The 20,580-nt window shown below is 37.1% G+C and overlaps 1 pseudogene across 1 annotated transcript; it reads right to left on the bottom strand.

Moving 5' to 3' along the window:
- Nucleotides 1-6,473: 6,473 nt before the first annotated feature.
- LOC148038818 (uncharacterized) lies at nucleotides 6,474-19,330 on the bottom strand (annotated as a pseudogene). Its single transcript, XR_015690411.1, has 6 exons — nucleotides 18,124-19,330; nucleotides 8,931-9,212; nucleotides 8,155-8,840; nucleotides 7,864-8,063; nucleotides 7,508-7,776; nucleotides 6,474-7,417 (listed from the first exon to the last, which is right to left on the bottom strand). The product of XR_015690411.1 is annotated as an uncharacterized LOC148038818 (transcript).
- Between the last annotated feature and the right edge of the window lie 1,250 nt (nucleotides 19,331-20,580).

Below are 20,580 nucleotides of genomic sequence, written 5' to 3'. Positions count from 1 at the left end.
TTGGCTATCTGTAGCCATTGATAATACTATGCTAGGATATAATAAAAATGCAAAAACTTCACATGTAGCTTGGACAATTTTTTAGAACATGTTTTTAGTAAATACAAAGGTACGAAAGGTTCAACTTAAGCAAGAGTTAAATACTTTGAAGAAAGAAAAAATGCATGTCAATGAGTATGTTTTGAAGGTGAGGAGCATTACAGATGCTTTGGTAGAGATTGATGCAATGTCTAATGATGATAATTTGTTTTGATCTACTTTGAGTGGCCTTAATAATGAGAAGGCTTGAAAATCATTTATCACTTCTGTATATATATGAAAGCCATTTCTAGATTTTGATGAGTTGGTCTCTCTTATGACCACTAAAGAGATCAATATGCAAGGTGAATCATATGAAAGAACCAATGGCACAAGTCCAAGCATTTTACTCAAGTTCAAGAAAGGGAACATGGCATATCCTCTTCGAGAGGCCATAGTGTGGGACATATTGGTGATAAGCAGTATAATATGTTAAATTAGGAATTTGGTGAAATGCAGGTTTCAGGAGGCCTGGAAACTTTAGAGGTAAGGGGAGCTTTAGAGGAAGAGGCGGATAGCAGAACAAAGGTTCTTGCTATTCTAATATTGTTTGTCATTATTGTGGAAAAATAGATTATATTGTAGCCCATTGTTATGCTAAAAAGGATGATATCCTCAGTAGTAAATTGTCACAAGGAAACTATGCATCATCTTTACGATAAAATGAAGATAAAATGAGCGTATGCTTGTTATGTAACATATTATGATGAATGTTATTATAAGAAAGGGGATACATGATGATGTATGGTATGCCCATTCAGGTGCAATATCTAATCATATGACCAATCATGCTAAATGGTTTGGAGATATGCAAGATTTGCAAAATCTAGGTTATGTGTAGATAGGTGATGCTTCATGCCACCCAATTTCACACATTGGGAAGGTTTCCTTGTCCTTGCATGATGGCTAGACAGAGTCTGTAAGATGTATTACATGTGCCATCAATTACAAATAATTTAGTGCATGTTGACCAAATGGTAGAGCAAGGGTCAGAGGTTTGATTTAATACAAAATATTATTTTGTAGAAGAGTTTAATTATAAGTGCAAGTTGGTCACAAAAAAAAAAGTCGCCCCCATGTTTACTTTAGATGTTGGAGCTCCTGCTATGACTGTTGCTATATATGCTAAAGAAAAAGGAGTGGTTGCAGAGATTAAAATATAGCATAAACATATTGGACATGCAAATGTACAAATGCTAAAATTAATGTAGTCCAAAGGATTGGTTACAAGGTTGCCTGCTTTTAGAGTTATAGAATTTCATAAAGTGCATGAAGCATGTTAGTTTGGTAATCAGACAAGACAACCTTTTTTGCATGACAAAGATGTAATAAAAAATATACTTGATGTTGTGCATACATACGTTTGGGGCCTACATTAAACTTATCTCTTGGTGGTACAAAGACTTTGTCATGTTTATTGATGATTGTTCAAGAAAGCTATGGTTATATTTCATGAAGGAAAAGAGTGATGTATTTGAGCACTTCAAAATCTTCAAGGCTGCAGTTGAAATAGAAACATGCTTGAAAGTTATGTGCTTGAGCTTGGATGGAGGGGGAGAGTACCTCTCTAATGAGTTTGGGACTTTTTGAGATCTCATGGAATAAATAGACAATTTAGCTATAGATATACCCCATATCAAAATGGGATTGCAAAAAGGAAAAATAGACATATTGAAGAAGTTGCACGCGCATTGATGGCTGAAAAGAATATGCCAAAATACTTTTTTTTTTAAGTTGTTCATATTGCTGTCTAAATTATGAGTTCAAGGGATGACCCCCAAAGAATGCTTTACCAGCAAGAAGACCAATGTATCATACTTGAAATTGTTTGGCTATATTGTATATGCTCATATGCTAGATTAGTTGTGAAAGAAGCTTAATCCAAAGACTGAAAATATATATTTCTATTGGATACTCTTTAGAGCAGAAAGGGCATCATTGTTATAACCCTGTCAGAGTTGAGTTGAGAGTGAGCGGGGATGTTACATTTGATCAGATGAGCAATTGGTATGCATCTAGTGGTGATGCATTGGATGATGATCATGATAGTTATGTGTAGAAAGAAAATAAAGAATTACAAAGCCTTAGTGAACCAAAAATATCATCTGGCACTACATCTACAGTTAGCCCTCAGTTTGGAGACTAAGGAGTATCCCAACATCTTGAGGTGCATCCACAAGTATTGCAAGTAAAGACAAAGGGAAGAAGAAAGTGTTAGATGGTAATGATGCATTGACTAGTCATTTGGGAATGTAAAGGCTCTATTAAGTGATCCAATGGTATGCAGGTCTAGTAGGGTCAGATATGCTATTAAAATATTTGGTTTTGAAATTTATAAAACTTACCATTATGCCTATATGGTAAAGGTGATTGAGGATGTTGAGCCCACTAACTTTGAGAATGTTGTTGGTCATGCTCATTGGGATGCACTAGTGGATGAGGAGATGGATATATTAGAAGCCAGTAAGACTTGGGATCTAGTACCATTGCCTAAGGGAAAGAAAGCTATTGTGGTTGTAAGTGGGTTTACAAAATCAAGCATGATGCAGATGGTTCTGTTAGCAGGTATAAGGCTAGGCTGGTTACTAAAGGCTATTCTCAAACATATGGTATAGATGATGAAAAGACATTCAGTCCAGTTGCCAGAATGGAAACTGTTAGATGTGTGATTGCTTTGGCATCAACCAAAGGCTCGAGTTTTCCAGCAAATGGAGATCAAGGATGCCTTCTTGCATGGTGAATTATAAGAAGAGGTGTATATGGAGCAGCCAGCAGGTTATGAGGATTTAGAGTATCCCACATATGTGTGCAAGTTAAAGAAGGTGCTCTGTGGGTTGAAGCGAGCACCTAGAGTACGGTTTGACAAGATTGAAGGGTATCTTGTCAATATTGGCTTTTATGTTTCTAATGCTGATCACTCACTTTATGTGAAAATTTAATTTTACATCCTTGCCCTTTAGGCCATGTGATATTAGAATGTTAGCACAATCCTAAGCCATTTTTTGCTACCTAAACTTCTCAAATTGTTTATTTTCCTAAATTTTTATTGATGCTTGCCTTTGATCTACTTCTCTCTTTGCTCCTTTTTTTGCCTCTCGGCCATTTTATCTATTTTTTCTACTTCAAACTTGTAATTAGTTAACAACTATAGTGACTTACCTATGCATAAACTCACAAGTGTTTGGCTTCTCATAAGGATGAAAAGTGGTAAGTCATGTTAAAACTTAGAGAAAGTAGAGTCTACTTGTGACCCAGAGTTGGAGACTTGGTAGGTAATTTATAGTAGGCATGAAAGAGCCTTATAGGTGAATTTTTTTAAGAGGAAATAGAAGAGGATATTGCTGTGAGGAAAAAATGTGAGAAGGGGCAGGAAAGGACAATGCAAAGCAAGAAGAAGAAGAGGGAAGGTTATGCATGCAAGGCATAGGCTTGGAGAAGGGAAGGAGAGGAGCTAATCTCAAGGGAGATTGAGAGCATTGGAAGAGACAACCACATTAGAGGTTATTGAAGATTTTATGGCATGATCTTCACAAGCAAGAATAGGGTATGTATGCTGTCCACATCAATGAATAACTATTGCAATAAATTTCAACTTGCTTTTGAGTGCTTTCGGGTCACAGATTGAAGTCTCTTCTTGAGTATACTTGGTAGAAACTTTGTCTTTATCTAGAGTAATAGAGTGCATTTTTGGGATTTATTTGGACTAATTTAAGACAAGGTTTATGCTATTATATGTAGTGTATTACTGCTGTAATCATTTTCACTCAATCTCTATAGGGTATTGAACCATTTACAAGAACCATATTAGTGTACTTTGGGCATATGCTTACAACATGTAAAGTTTTTAATTTGAATGCATCATCAATAGTAAAAGACTCTTTTTTACAATTGTAAATGAATAAAGCTTAGTGTTGAAATAAAAGATTGAAGATATTAGAGGGTTTTCCTTGATTCCTATGCATACTATCAATGGGACACCTTCCTAGTTTGATAGTATTTGACAATTCTTATATGCATCTTGGGTTTTTTCATGATGTATGAAGTTTATGCATCAGATTGAAGCTTATATACAATAGATATTTTTCATTATCAAGGTTTCTTCTTAGCCATCATCTCAGATAGATTGGGTTGTTGTCCTGAAACATAGGGCTTGAGCTATTGTCTCAAGTGCATATATTGATTCTTATCTATTGACTAAGGATTCAATTTAAGGCTTCTCTACAGATTCTTGTGGTGATCCTTGGATCTTAAATTAAGTATATTTTATTTCTTCTTAATTTTTCCTATCCCTATTCTTTGCATCTCTTCTCTTCGAATCCCCATGATTAAGGCTTTCAACTAAACGCGCCCCAACAACATAGGGCAAGTGCTAGTGCAACAAGTGTGTAGATAGAGGGTATGAGTGATGCTTCACCTGATGAGCAAAAAGCAAGGAGATTTATTGAATAGTGGGTTGAGACCCTATGGTACCTCATGAAGAAAGTGTGAAGGCTAGTTTCTTACCTTGTATAGTAGTGTAATCTCATGGATGTCTCACTTGTTGCATAAATGTGTGGCATTATCTACCACTAAAGTTGAGTATATTGCAGCCACAAATACATGCAAAGAAGCCAGATGGCTTACTTGTCTAGTGGAAGTAGACTTGGGCCTCGGTGAAGACGTGCCATTATTACCATCATGTTGGTAAATAATGCTATGTTGCATGTAAAAACCAAGCACATAAAAGTGACATATCACTTCATTCAACAAGTGTTGGAGGGTAAGGGAGTTGAGCTGATCAAAGTTCATATTGATGATAACCTTGCATACTTTCTCACCAAGAGTTGAGCTAATCAAAGCTCATATTGATGATAACCTTGCATACTTTCTCCCCAAGAGTTTGCCCTCTGAAAATTTTGCACACTTTTGTCCCTCTTAAAGGCACATTGGCCTTTAAGTGGGAGGTTTTTGGGGTAAAGGCCAATGTGGTCAACCACCCATCTTACTCATTAACCCAAACTATATATGTACGTACTCATTCTTTATCCTTTTAGTGATAAAAACAATAATATGTTACTCATAAGAGAGCTATTGGAGGAACCACAAAGAGTGTTATCTATCTCTCTCTCTCTCTCTCTCTCTCTCTCTCTCTCTCTCTCTCTCTCTCTCTCTCTCTCTCTCTCTCTCTCTCTCTCTCTCTCTCTCTCTCTCTCTCTCTCTCTCTCTCTCTCTCTCTCTCTCTCTCTCTGTGTGTGTGTGTGTGTGTGTGTGTGTGTGTGTGTGTGTGTGTGTGTGTGTGTGTGTGTGTGTGTGTGTGTGTGTGTGTGTGTGTGTGTGTGTGTGTGTGTGTGTGTGTGTGTGCAATCTCCACTTTCGTTACAGCTCCACATACCACTAAAGGGCACATTATTCGAACGTTTAAGGAAAATGAAGATATAAAACACATGCAACAAATCTACATTCAATATCTAAGAATTGTCATAACTTCACCTTGCTTAAAATAGTGTAAAAATCATGTTCTATGTTGCATGCAAGTGTGCTCTTTGGTAAATTTTTGTGAGAAAAAGGAAGCAATCATACTATCACACGATTTCTTCCCTTTGCTCACAAAAATGTGAAGCATACACATGAAGTCTCATGAGCTTCACAATAGTATCCAACAATACAAAGTGCAATTAGCAAGCCTATCCAACAGTGCTAGCTATACCAACTTGTGTGTGTGTGTGTGTGTGTGTGTGTGTGTGTGTGTGTGTGTGTGTGTGTGTGTGTGTGTGTGTGTGTGTGTGTGTGTGTGTGTGTGTGTGTGTGTGTGTGTGTGTGTGTGTGTGTGAATCCTCACTCTATAGAATATTACGTGGGAGTATAGGAATGAACATGTTATGAGTGTAACTAGAGTTTTTAATGCATCATTATGTAAGAGAGAGATAGGTGGGTGGATCATTGGAGTAGCATAACAAAGTAAATAGAAGAGGATGCAATGAAAAACATAATATATATGTGGATATTATTGAAGGAGAGGTGGCCAATCATTAGGACATAATGTGCCCTACATTATAAGCCAATTGCTATGCCCAAAATGACAATAGAATAGGTAATTAGTTGGTTTGAATTTCCATAAGACTAACACCATCAACATACATACCTACCTCTCTCTCTCTCTCTCTCTCTCTCTCTCTCTCTCTCTCTCTCTCTCTCTCTCTCTCTCTCTCTCTCTCTCTCTCTCTCTCTCATCATTAAAACTAGATAGGACCAATACACATGCTTAAAGACATAAAGAATAAAAGCTCAAAGATTTCACAATTTAATAAGAGGTACCACAAGAATATAACAATGTAGCATTCCTCCTATTTTGAGACATGGGCTGGTGCTTCATCTTATTTCTTGGCTCTACCATCAAGCTTCTCTTGCATTGAGGGCTATTTGGTTTTGGGTGGAGCCATGAAGGATGATGTTGTGGGTGATTCTACCAATCTAGAAACTATTTTTTTAGTTAGCTGTTTTTCAATGAAAGGCTTAGCTTGTTGTATGGTATTTCTGAATTCATCATTAGTGGGCACAAAAGCTTGTGTACTACACATATCTTTACGAGCTTTCAGAGCTTGAAGTTGGCTCAACATCTTCTTCATGGAAGAACACGCATTAGAAATAAGCTCCATGTCACCCCCCACCAAATCAAATACGTCGTGGCATAAATGTTGCAATGTTGTGGATGGGTGGGTGTCTTCATGGGAGATATTAATCATAGTTGTATCCATGTCTTGGAGATTATCCACATCCAACATGGTTGGTGTATAAGGATCATGTGTAGCCTCATTCTGTATCACATGAGAGTTACTTATAAGTGTTTTATATTTGCCTCTTGGTTCCATGCCTTTATATAAGTCCATACATTGTGCCACCACTGTAGTGTTTGGTACCCCTATAAGAAGTAGCACCTTGATTTGATGCTTACATATGTTCCCCAACTCTGCCCACTTACATGTACAACTTGCCCATTGATAATCCGCATTATAAACTATGTATTCAATAGTGTCTTTGGACATGCTTCTTACATATGCACATGAAGCCCTTGCACCATTCATTTCGAATCTAACATACTCGACTAGAACCTTCAAGGCCCTCTCATATGAGTTAGGCACTCTCTTTTCAATGTTATTGTTTCTCACAAATCCACTTTCTTTCATAGCTTGCACATGCCAATAATATGGAAGAGCTAAACTTGTCAATTTATGAAGGAGCCAATCCAACCTCTTTGAGCTACCTAAGAATTCACACTTCAAGGTGCCATGGTATGCCTCTATAGCACTATTGGTGTCTTGACTAGAATGTGGAAGTGTACGTGTTGTACGTATCCACATCTTACAACACACACATAATACAAATATTTAAAATATGTATAAAAATGAAAATATAACAAAGTAATCTGAAATAGATTATTAGGAGTCCTTACCAATCTTGGGCTCCCCATATGTTTTAAAGTAGTGCAAGAATATTATCTCATCTACAAACTCTTTTTTAAATATATCTATCATATCCCTTGCTTTCTCCTTTATAGCCACTTCTGTTGCCTTGCATTCACCTTTCATGTTCATAATATTGCCTAGAGCTTAAAAAATCACAACTCTTTTTGGCCATTCTGGGACTTTTTTAATAAGATGTTTTAACCAACAACGATGGACATGCCATATGCACAAATAAATAGGCAAATTAAAGAAAACCCTACATACAATACATTTGTCAAAAATGTAACACTTTTAGACCATGAATTAAATGTTTTCCAAAATGATGTAGGCATGTGAAATGTACCTCAAAGCATCTATCTCTCTTTCAGCATCATCCACCAAAAAACTTGTTGGCTCCCATGATTTGTGAAAATCTAGCATGTGTTCCCTAAACTTTGTGAGCCAAAATTTGTTTACCTCAAATGTTGCACTTGAGGTTAACACCCAAGCAATTGGGACACCATTTCAATGGGAGTTAAATACAAGGATTGTGTATAAATTGAACTGTCAAATGCAAGTTTCAAATATAAGCAAAATGCATAAAACTTTGAGAAGTTAAAACTATAAGTATGCAAGAATAATATTAATAAATTACCTTATACTTGTTTGTACCAAATGTCGAATCCATTGCTCATAAGTTGCCATTTCCATATCTATCACACATATCTCGTTGCCATGGTGTTTGAATCCCCAATATGAAATCCTTGTCTATAGAAAGATTTTGTTCCTAATACACAAATGTCATTTCCTTGTTTTCAGTGCACCATCTCTTTGTGCTTTTAGCATCATTGTCATGTAATTGATATTGGTCGATGGCAAGCTTCCTAGATATATTCATAATATCTTGGATGGAGAGAAAGTCATCTCTTTCAATAGGATGATTTGGATTGTTGCTTTGGCACTGATGCACATATTGAATGTGACACTCCAATACTTGTTGTGGTGAAAAACCTTTGTATAATATACTGGACACCCATATTTTTTTCTCTAGTGATATCCATGGGGAAAATAAGGAATGTGAATTGACATTTAAATCATCCATTGCAATGCCATGACAAATCATATCTGCATCATCAATATGATACGGATTGATAAATGAGATAAATGCCAAATTGGTGTCATGGGATAGGCGAGTCACTATAAAATGACACAAACAATCCTTGTTAAGTTGTCCCATTGTTTTGCATGGTCAGCATTTGGTTGTCCTTGATTGGTCAAGATGTCATTAGGGCATAAAACTCCACATTTCGGGTGTCCTTAGGACCATAAGCACACCAAAATCTGTTTTGTAGGAAATGAATGTTGTAGCTATTAGTGTGGTCAAATAATAAGGAAATCAATATGAGTAGCAAAACAATTATATACACTTACATGATCTTCTCTATCCATGTGTTCTCTGATGGGTTTTTCAATTCATTTGGTTGCCGTCGATGGTGAGAGTACTCTTTGAAAGTTGTAGGAAAATTCCCCTTGTGCAAAAGCATTTACTAGACACCATGGAATAATTGCCCTTCTCAAAACCTTATATTTCAATCTCTCATCATAGAGGAGCTGCCATTGTAAATGCTTTGCACTGAATATGTCGACATGCAATGTCTAGGATTGTGGGTTTGCCATATTTAGGAGAAGAGAGTGAGAATATGGGCTATGTATCTGCACAAATTAAGTAAAGTTATCCCATCAATATATTTTATTAGATAGATGTTCTGTAAAGTATGATTACTTTACATACTATTGTAGTGTAAAAAAGGAATACATTAGTGCAAGCTCCACTCTCTCTCTATATATATATATATATATCGTGTCATACATTAATAACTTTGAACTTCATGTCATGCATCACTAATGATTTTGTGGTTACCTAATATAATACTTATAATATACACATTCTTGTATGAGCAATAAGAAATGTAATAGAGGAACTTTATTTCTTGTAGTATATACATTGATCTAGTCTAGCTACATATAGTGATGCATCTATTGCTCATAGTACTTGAAATATAGTGACAACTTCAATTACATTTCATGCTTTGCATCATTAATACTTATGTGTGTACGATTCACTATAGTAGCTGAAAATCAATGCAATCAAGCAGCATATATTCCTATAGTACAAACATTTTTGTATGACCCATTATGTGATAGAGTAACATTGATTCTTGTAATACATAGATCGATAGTTTAGCTATATATAGCAGTGTATCTATTGGTCATAGTTGATGCCATGAAGTTAAAACTTAGGACACTTTATGCTATATATCTTTAATAGTTTTGTGAGTATCTTATATGTATTCATTACATACATTCTTATAGCTCACAATACATACACTCTTATAGCTTATATTCAATGCAATTTATATACTACAATACATACATTCTCAAAACACATAACAAATGTAATAGAGTAGGATAGAACATACATTCTTATTTTCTGAATGCTCATAACAAATGTAATGGAAGAGCACAAATATACATTCTTATAGCTCAAAATCAATGTCGTAGACCGCAATAATGTTCTTGTAGTACGTACATTCTTATAGGTGATAATCGATTTACATACATAGCTAGAATAATCAATGGTACATCAATAGTGCTAAACATTGTTTGCACTATAGTTGCATATATCCCTAAACCTGATTTAATTGTTTAGCCCAAAACTGCAAGGCGTTTTGGGCTAAACAATGATGAAGCACTCCAAATACTCTTCGGCAGCTTAGATCCACCACAAGGAACTTTCAATCGATCCCCATATAGAAAAAAAAGAGAATTCCCCATGGAATTCCCTAGTTGAAAATACATATAAGTGGAGAAAGTAAAAACTAGGAAAAATGGGACATTTCCTAGTGAGAATAAGTAGGGAATCACATAAGACCTTTCCTATGTAGGAAATATTCCCTACATAGAAAAATACAAAATTTTCTATGTAAGGAATAATTCCTATATAGAAAATATTCCATATATAGGAAAAAAATTCTAGAGGTGATTCCCTAGGTACTCTCACTAGGAAATCTCTCATTTTTCCTATTTTTTACATTCCCTACTTATATGTACTTTCAACTAGGGAATTACGTGGGAACTCTCTTTTTTCCTTATCACTTTATCTACTTTGCCCTTACTCTTAGACATGCTAATATCAAACAAGAAATTATACAATAAATTTTTAACTAGAAAATTAGATAGAGAATGTCATCATTTCTAAGTAAGGATCAATAACATACATCTAATGATCAAAATAGATTAAACAAATTAAGACATCAACATCTACTTCTAGCAACCAAAAGAAAAACGAAAATACTTTTAAAGGAGCATAAAACTAAAAACTAATTAAGCAACATGTGTGTCTTGATTGTTTTATCCCTTAAATCTCCAATATGTTGCAAAGTAATAAATGTTTGAGTAATCCCTCAAATCTCCAATATGTTGAAAAGCAATAAATTCTTAACTCAAAGTAGAAGTTATACTAAAACTTCCACATCATCTAGACTAAGCACATTGCTATTTTTGTTTAATACAACTTTGCCATTTCCTAGTAGCCAATAAATAATCTCCTTAATCATATCATCACTTGTTGGCTTCTTTGTATCCTTAATCGAGACTCGAAAGCTAGCTTCAATCTTTTTGAGATTCATGTATGTACTCTTTAAAGAAAAGCACATATCATGAATTGTAGGCACACCAAGATACTTCAAAAGTATAGTTTCCATATTCTCTTTTGTCATATTAACCTGCATTAAATAACAAAAAGAGAATAAGTAACTTATTATACTATGTATAGATAATTAAATGACACGAATTATAATATGAAAAGCCAAAATTTAACTACATGACTATTATATATATATATATATATAAACTATAAAGCTACCCTTTAAGCATCATTTGAAATGTTAATCTCAAAGCTACAAATTGAACTACATGCCTACAATTATATATATCTAATTAAAATATAAATTAACAATAAAGTTACCCTTTGAGTATCATTTGAAATATTAATCTCAATGCCTTGGTTTGGGAGATCTTTAAATTCCTAATTCAAATTTAAAAAAAAATTAGATTATGCTTTTCATGTATGACAAACAAAAATATAAACATTTACATCTAGCACCTTTGGTTTTTTTTTGTTGATATTAGTACCTCATTTCATGCTCCTTTGTTGCAAAAGATCCTTCATCTTCTCACTTGGCTAGTCAACACGTAAAATAAATAGCTATGTAATAAATCATACCTTTAGTTATTCACTAAACTATGATGCTATTTTTCTCTCACAAACATATATCAAATACCTTCCTCTTTCTTCGACTTTTTCGAGATGTTTCATTAATGTCATCATCTGGATTAGCCTACATTCAAAACTAAAATTAGTAATCACATTAAAAACATTTATATAGAAAAAAGTCAACATGAGTGTAGTTGTAAAAAGCATGAGCAATGTCTATCAGAATCAATCCTAGGTCATAGAATACCTTCGGAATACCTTCAATCTCACATAATACATAAGGCAAACACCATTGAATCCACTTTTGATTTTCCTTTGCCTTGTAGCTCTCACAATACTTACTAGGATATCTTGGCCAGCGACCATAACGAATAGAGTATGGTGTCACTTTAGTGACACGATGTGTTGTCTCATCAATTTTTACTTTCATCCTATTATCCACAGTCCTTATTAGAGCACATATATATTTTGAGAACAAATTTAGAGCCAAAATATGCATGCAATCATATACAAGGTCCAGGGATAAATCAAAGCCATAGAGTTCATATAGTCTCCACAAGCATGATCTACTAGAAAGTCCCGCATCTTTCAAAATCTCTTCTCTTTCTACTTGGGTGAGGGCTCGCTCTGCCATAGTCAAAGAACTAAGCATTTCATTGGTTGATCTTTTAATTGGTCTATATCTCAACTGGAATCTATTTTGATCATACAAGTAACATCCTGAGCCCTCACCCTCCAAAGTGGCTATTGCTTTGTCTCTACGACAAAACGATTGACCACCATCTTTGAAAGATCCAATCTTGCACTGAGCTGGATGGTCTCCAGTTACCATCATTAGCATAGCACGTGCAATGAATCTTCGACTAAGAGAATTTTCATGCTCAAAAATCTGTGTGACTGGATAATTCAAGTCTACTTCAAATCCATCAACAAATAGACTTTCTAATTCATCTATCAATGGCTGCATGAATATGTGAAAGAGTTTACTAAAGCTTCCAATAACTTTTTTACAATTGAATGGAATAGATAAAACTGGTATAACTCCAATAAAGGAGCTCTTTCCAACATTGAGAATTTTAATTTCAACAACTCCACAATTCTTCTAGATTGTCTTTGAGGCTTGGAATCCATCCCAATGTAATAACAATGAGAAATTGCGTGGATCATCCTATTTATCACAAAACACACCACATTTTAGTAACCTATATCAAATTTTATTTATATTAATTAAAAAGATGAGCATGATAATAAATTGTACCTTACAAATCCTTTTGTACCCATGTATGTGAGTTTGACATGATTTGCAGATAAACTTGTAGGAACTCTCAATATCATCCCATGAATGATCAAGCAATGGTGACCTTTGGGCAGAAGGCCAAGCTGTATAGACTTGTTTGCAATGCATGTTATTACTGTTAAAGATGCGGGATCTAGAGCATGGAAAAGGCGGAAGCTATGGAGGATGGAAGATGAAGATACTACTCATGTTGACATTGACAATGAAGACAACTGTTACACAAGTGAATTAGGTTTCAAGATTGAGACTTGAACTCATAAACACAATCTTGTGTAGGACTGGCAATGACATAGACACTTGACAGAAAGAGACAAGTACTATTGCATTATCATCATATGAAAGTGATAGTCAAGTACATCATTATATAGGATTGCTTGGTAGCACACTACATCACTATGCCTATGGGATCTGTCTCTCTTCCTAGAATGAACTGCATCTTCCTAGCCTAGTTGTTCCATACAAAGGGGCATACATAGGGTGTGATTGCTAGATTCTTAACACCCCTCCTCAATCACAACCTGAAAGTACAAAGTGTGTAGAGGCTTTAGTGAGAGCAGCACCTGCAAAGTGTGGGCATACCACAAACATGGCAAAACACCAGAGGCTGTCGTAGAAAAGGCTAAGTGTGGATACCATAAACATGGTGGACATCCAGAGGCTATAACAGGGGCCTCACAAAGTGTACAGAGGCTGTAGTACAAGGCTACATGAGAAGTTTTTACAAGCTTATGAAAGGAACATTAAGGCAGGTACAATGCTTTTAAAACAAAAAATGAGAGACAAGGACCGATAGGCTCTTGTGGTCTTTTTCAGCATATGCTTTCTCTTTGTCAGCATGGAAAATCTTATTGTCTTTCATCTTTGGTTCTTCAGCTTTGAATGATGTGATCATTTGGTCTTCATGGCAAATCTTCTTCTTGTCCTTCTTCTCTTCTTCATTGTATGTTTGGTCTACTTCTTCTTTGACTTTGTTTGTAGCTTTAGTCTTCATGTCCATGTCCCCCTCAAGCAAAGATATCATCTTGAGGTAGTGGAAATGTCTTCAAAATCTTCTGATGGATTTATTGATTGAACTTTGATGTAGACAGCTCCATGTCTTTCTGCAAGTAAGATATCCAAGTCTTGCATGCAATGTTAATGAGCAACAAGAGTAATGCTACTCTTTATGACAGGTAACCACCCAAGAGACTCCATGCTTGGCATTTCCATGATGGAATCAGCTTAAAATTTTTGAAACTTTTTAGCACAGAGTTGAAATCTAATGTGTCAGAAGACACAAACAATGGCAGTGTGAAAACACACTATGTAGTATCAAAAGAGACTATGGTTGAACTTGAGGATGATTCTTGATACTTTGATTTTGTTGATGCTTATCTTCTTGAATCTTTTTCTTGCTGGGAACTTCAGTAACACAATGGATCAGAGTGACAGAGGCTTGGGTTGAGTGCCAGGAGAGATAAAATGAAAGAAAAATGAGTTTGGGAGATTTTGGCTATGGTGGAATTAGGGTTTCTGAGACAGGGGCCTGGTTTTTTCCAGATTGCAAGAGCTGTACTTGATGATTTTCAAAAAAAAAATTATAGAAAGATAGCTTACTTCATGGGCTATCAAAGCCCCATAACAATCGATCAAATTGCGGGTAGTACGGCACGCGCAGAGAGCTCAATCAGAAACGGCACAGATCAGGACAGAGACGACGACTTTTCTCAATGCCAGCGTCAGGGCGCAATAATGTGGTTGATTGATGTGCCAAGTGGAGCACATTGAGCAAGAGAACAATCCCCTAGAAGGAATCAGGATCTAAAGTGGCCTGGTTGAGAAGTTATGGAAGCTCCAAGTGAGGTAGGTCTTGTCTGGCTATGGCAGACACAGGGCAGAGATTGAGAATTTTCACAATGCTGAATCTATGCTTGCCCAAAGTCAGTGATTGATGTGTCAAGAAGAAGCTCTCGAAGCAGGGGAACACTTTCCCAAAAGGAAGCTCCAGGAGGTTTGACCTGTGGAGTGAGATATAAGAGCTTCAAGTTGACAGGGTGATGCTGGCTATGCCTGCCATGAAAGCTCAAGTGAAGGTAGAGTTTAGAGATGAAGTCATGGGCTGGAACTGTGGTGACCAGAGTTGAAGAGGAATTGAGAGAGAGTAGAAAAGAGCTAAGCCATGCTCAGCTGAGCTCTGATACCATGTTAAAGATGCGGGACCTAGAGCATGGAAGAGGCGAAAGCTATGGAGGATGGAAGATGAAGATACTACTCATGTTGACATTGACAATGAAGACAACTGTTACACAAGTGAATTAGGTTTCAAGATTGAGACTTGAACTCATAAACACAATCTTGTGTAGGACTGGCAATGACACAGACACTTGACAGAAACAAACAATCTTATCAATGTAAGCTCAAAGTATGATTCAGGATTCCAAAAATCATTTACACTTTTGCATTTTGTACCATCCCAAAACTCATTTATTGTAGAATCACAAAGTGTATTCTCCTATATTAACCATTTGTTTTTATTTCTCCACATTCCCAACAATTCATGGCATAGAGTTCTACTTCTAGTTAGTAGACGCAATTGTTCTCTAATGGAGACATAGTCAAAAGAGAGCATATCTTTTCTCGGTAGAGAACACTTGAAACACTTTTCACAACATTGTGAACAATCACGCTTTAACTTCTTCCTTCCTCCTTTTCTAGTGTTATACAAGCATTCAGTTGTGTCTCTAATGTAGTTATCCTCCTTGCTTAGCTAATAAAGCAATGGTGCATGAATAGAGCTCTCACTTCCTTGGCATACACTGTAACGTTGGGAGTTAACCATACCTAGCCAATGAACATGATACCAAGTTTCTCCCAACAAGTGGGAATATTTATACCATTCAAGTCTCCATCCCATGTGTTAGGCATTTGCACTAGTAGTTTGGCCAAGCTTAGCATATATATATTGTCCATATGTGCTTGGGGGGGATTAGAACTGACCATATCACCAAAAATAATTTTAAGCATTTTATCTTCAAAATCAATTGAAGCTTGATGCTCATCCAAAAGTGCTTGCAATTGAATTATTCTTTGAATAATTTTGTTAAATAAAAATGATTCAGCATCATCCATCTCGAACGCTTCATGTTGTGGTTCCACCTCATTATCCTCCCTTTCGTCTAAATTGTCAATCTCATCTGATGGGTCATTATGGACCTCATCTCCCATGTCATTATGCTCTAGTAGAATGTCATCTTGTGGTAGTCCTTAAGAGTCATGTAAACCAAGATTAGTAGTGAGACTCTTAAATCTTTCCTCAATTTTCATGTGTCTTGCATATGTTGAGTGAGGAACCATACGTCCACCTCCACAATATGTTCTATATGTACACCACAAACGTCTGCATCTAGGCAAAGAGTGAGATGATGGTTGATCCATAGGAGGGTTATCTTCACTCATAGGAACATCATTGTTAGTAGAAATTTGACCTTCTTGATGAGCCAGAACTGATGAATGTATTATCCCATTCATATCCTTGCGACTGTGTGCATAGTAAGTTTGTCTAGTAACATTCTGATAGCCAAGGGTTGAATGCCTACACTTATAATTGCAGTGACATCTCCTTAAATTATTCATTATGGCTTCCTGAAACATAGACATAAATAAAAAATAATCAATCTATATATTAAAGTTACATATCAAAGGTGCAAGATTGGTATGCTAAAGCATATAGAAAAGTTGATTTATACTTTAGAAAATATAAATATTTCTCAATAAGTGTATGAACTCAAAGCACATAAGTGTACGAATTGATTCATATGTGAAGGCAAGCTTAAGAAAAATAAAGATTCTCAAGAACTATAAGCACATAGGAAAGGTTATATAACAACGGGAAAAAAAAAGCATTACTCAAAGGAAAGTAGACTTTTATCTATGGTGGAAATAAATTATATTTAAGAACCATAAGCATAGTCAAGGAGATTTAATTAGAAAGCTGCAAAGAGTAGAAAGTGTATGAACTTAAAGCCTTGTGAAAATACACTTTAGGTAACAATCACACTCCCTTATAGAATACCTTTGCATCAAAATCTTCCAAAGATGCATAAGACTTAGTTTAGCAAAAACATGTGTCTATTATTTCTAAGGGTAGAGCAAGGATACGATAGTGCTATATGGTTTATAAGCATATTCATAGGGTGAAAGAAAAGTATGTTCACTTGATATTGTTATCTCAAAGTTATATATTTATTATGGGCACATACATAAACTAGATCTTCCAGTAAAGTATAGCTAGATGTACGTTATGAAGTGGTGCAAAGGTGTCACTTGGTTCATGTGAATTGAAGGGGAATTCAGGCTAACAATGAGTCTACAAACATGAGTAGGCTATAGAGAGAGAGATTACGAAACCCTACTTGGAAAGGAAGATCGGCCAGGCTGGGCCAAAAAGACCAATCACATCACTTATTATTTCCCTAGTATAGTTAAACATCTCCTCAAACAAGTGATACTTGGATCTTACTATAATAAACTTATGCTCGAGAAAACCTAGCATAAAAAGCAAACAAGAGATAACAAAACCCATCTTGGATAGGAAGATCGTGTCCCTAGGGCTATAAAAAAGGCCCATCACAACAGTTATCCTTTCCCAAGTATGGTTAAGAATCTCCTCAAACAAGCAAAGGAGAGATTATAAAACCCTACTTGGATAAAAATATCGTGTCTCTAGGGCTAATATAGCCCATCATAGCAATTATCATTTCCCAAGCATAGTTAAACATTTCCTCAAACAAGTGATACCTATTTTAGTGTTATTTTTGTAGCCTAAGTCATGAAAGTATAAGTTCTTATATTTTAGTGTAAAAAGTAAATCACAACCTTTGAAGTGAACAGTGTCACCTATAAGGACACACTGGGAAATACATGGCAATCCTACATAGAATACCTATTCTTGCAAAGTATGCCTTGTGAAAATACACTTTAGGTAACAATCACACTTTCTTATAGAATACCTTTGCATCAAAATCTTCCAAAGATGCATAAGACTTGGTTTAGCAAAAACATAAATAAGATACCTTTGCTATGACGGCGTTGTGACGGGGGCAATGTGTCAATGTAGCTGTGGTGTCCACCAGGCCCACCAGCAGGGTGCGCGCCGTCAAGCACGAACAGGAGCTCCGACGTGGCACGCGGGTGCGTATGCGGCGGGTTCAGGGAGCCCACCGAGAACTCCAAGAATTAGGCAGCGGAGATGCCTAGTCCCGTCACCACCGGGAATTGGTCCTGGAAGGCCTTCACCTGCTTAAACATGCCCGCCAACGCATTGGCACCACCTCGGAATTCTCTAATAGAGGAGGCGAGTCACTAGACAATCATCTGGTCTTATCGGCAGAATCATTGGTAGCTACATTAACATTAATGGGAGCGTACTGCTAGGAGCGGCCGGATTACAACAAATTAGACTCGTCAGAATCAGGGAAGGGATCTTCACCAGATCGAAGCCCTTGAACGTGAAGAAGCTACCATCTATGTCGGATTGGTTGGTGCCAACTAGCAACACGAAGTCCGCGTCGTGGCCTCTGGATCGAGGCCAGGATGCTGAGGCGCTGGCCGGTGGCCACACTAAAGCCCAGCACGCTTATAATGTAGTAGAGAGAGGCCCGCCAGCTCTATGCAGACTGAAGAGAAGATGTAGATCGAGCACGGTGGCGATAAAATTCATCCCGGTGGCGGCTTCCTCAGCTTTGGTGTCCCTCCCCAGCATTAGCTCCGATCCCTCTGCCTCACACCCCTCCTCTGCCAGGACGGCCTGGAGATGATCCTCGACGTGCCGAAGACCTTCTATTATGTGTCTATGTTAGGCATCTGTGAAGATGGCGTCCGCGTGCCCATCTGATCACCGTCCGTGTTCCAGTTAAAGCTGGAGACTGGAAAGGGAGGGGTCATCTTGGACTTAGGCACCGCCATCACCAGCCTGCCCAATGCCGCCTACGAGTCTCTGCGTGATGCCTTCATCAGAGCGGCCGCCGGTCGGAGGCCAACTTCACACGGCAGGGTTAATGGAGACCATGGGGGTGAAGCTACGGCGGCGCGGCCGGGCTGGTGGGCATGGGCCAAAGCGAGCTCTCACTGCCATCGCAGCTAGGCAAGCTCTTGGGTGGCTGCAAGTTCTCCTACTGCCTCGTCCCCAACACCTCTCCTTCCCTCACACAGGGGCGCTTGGTCTCGGCCTCCAGCTCCCTTCTCTAGACTAAGGGCATCCGTTGGCGGGAATTAGAGGGTAGGTAGAAATCCACCATCCTCTCTCTCACACATGTACAAATTACCCCAAAGACCATGTACCTAGTTCTTATCCTAAGGTACTTGAAAGAGTGTGTACAAATGCATCTACAATGTGTGAAAGTATTTGCACTCTTGTCCAAGAATCGTGCAAATTTGGCTTTATATATTACCTAAGTGCATAAGGTAATCATCTGCTTCAATATGTCTAAGTAATCGAGTGGATAAGGTGTTCTTTTAGTAAAATGCTATGAGCCATAATGACATGGGATGGCCATTTTCTAGCTTGCCATGTGCTAATGCTACCTAGAGTGATTCATGAGTGCCTAATGTGGCCTAAATTGCTGAGTGAGGTTATTGTCATAAAAAAATGAAGTTCTCAATGTGGTCAAAGCGTGACTCGTGATCAAGGGTAAGAGACATAGAAAAGGTAAAGTGAGCTGAAATAAGGTGCATGATTGTGCAACCAGGTGACTATGTGATTGAGTATGTGCACGTGGAAGAGTGTGCTTGAATTTTTGCCTAATTAAACATGTGGCCAAAGTGCTCCAAGTAGTTAGGACGATGTGCTTCAAGTGATTGAGTTCTCCAATGTGGCTACACAATCATGTGGCCTATCTACATAGTAGTTGAGTGGACTAAGGTGCTTAAGTGGTTGGGTGAAAAAGGCAATGTGTGGTCTGCATGATGAAGAGGGAAAAGACAGTGTGGTTCAAGGGTACTAACCAATGTGGTGAATGCTCGTGCATAGCCATGGTTGATGCAAATATATACCCATACAATATTGATAGCTTGTAGATATGTTGCAAGATGAGACTCATGTAGGTACTTATGATATAGGGGAGATACCATGTACACCTCAATCTATAGCCAAGTGAGAAAAATGCTACTCGATGCAATGGGAACAACACTCCACTCGTCAATAAGCTAGTTACTTGTGCACAAGTGAGAGATCAACTTCTTCAACTAATCTTGCTAATTCTCAGTCCCTTAAGATAATCTATGAAGTATGTGGTGTAATATTTTAGTGGTTCACTACACCAATACTTCAACCATTACTTTGCTACTATGATCATAAACCATTTGTAAGAATCAACTCCATGGTATTAGAGCGATGATTGCAATGGAAAATTGAGCCAAATTAATTACAAAAGCATATTATAACTAGCAAACAATGTAAATGAGGATGACTCAATCGCACTCAAAATGATTAGTTCTAACATAAGCCTCAACTTAGCTCTAATATTTTATTT

The sequence above is a fragment of the Lygodium microphyllum genome, chromosome 3 (assembly GCF_053477565.2).
Source record: "Lygodium microphyllum isolate KBCC chromosome 3, Lygodium_microphyllum_v1.1.10, whole genome shotgun sequence".
Taxonomy (NCBI): Eukaryota; Viridiplantae; Streptophyta; class Polypodiopsida; order Schizaeales; family Lygodiaceae; genus Lygodium; species Lygodium microphyllum.
Note: the sequence above shows the minus strand (reverse complement) of the source record. Positions and strands in the feature narration are given on the sequence as shown.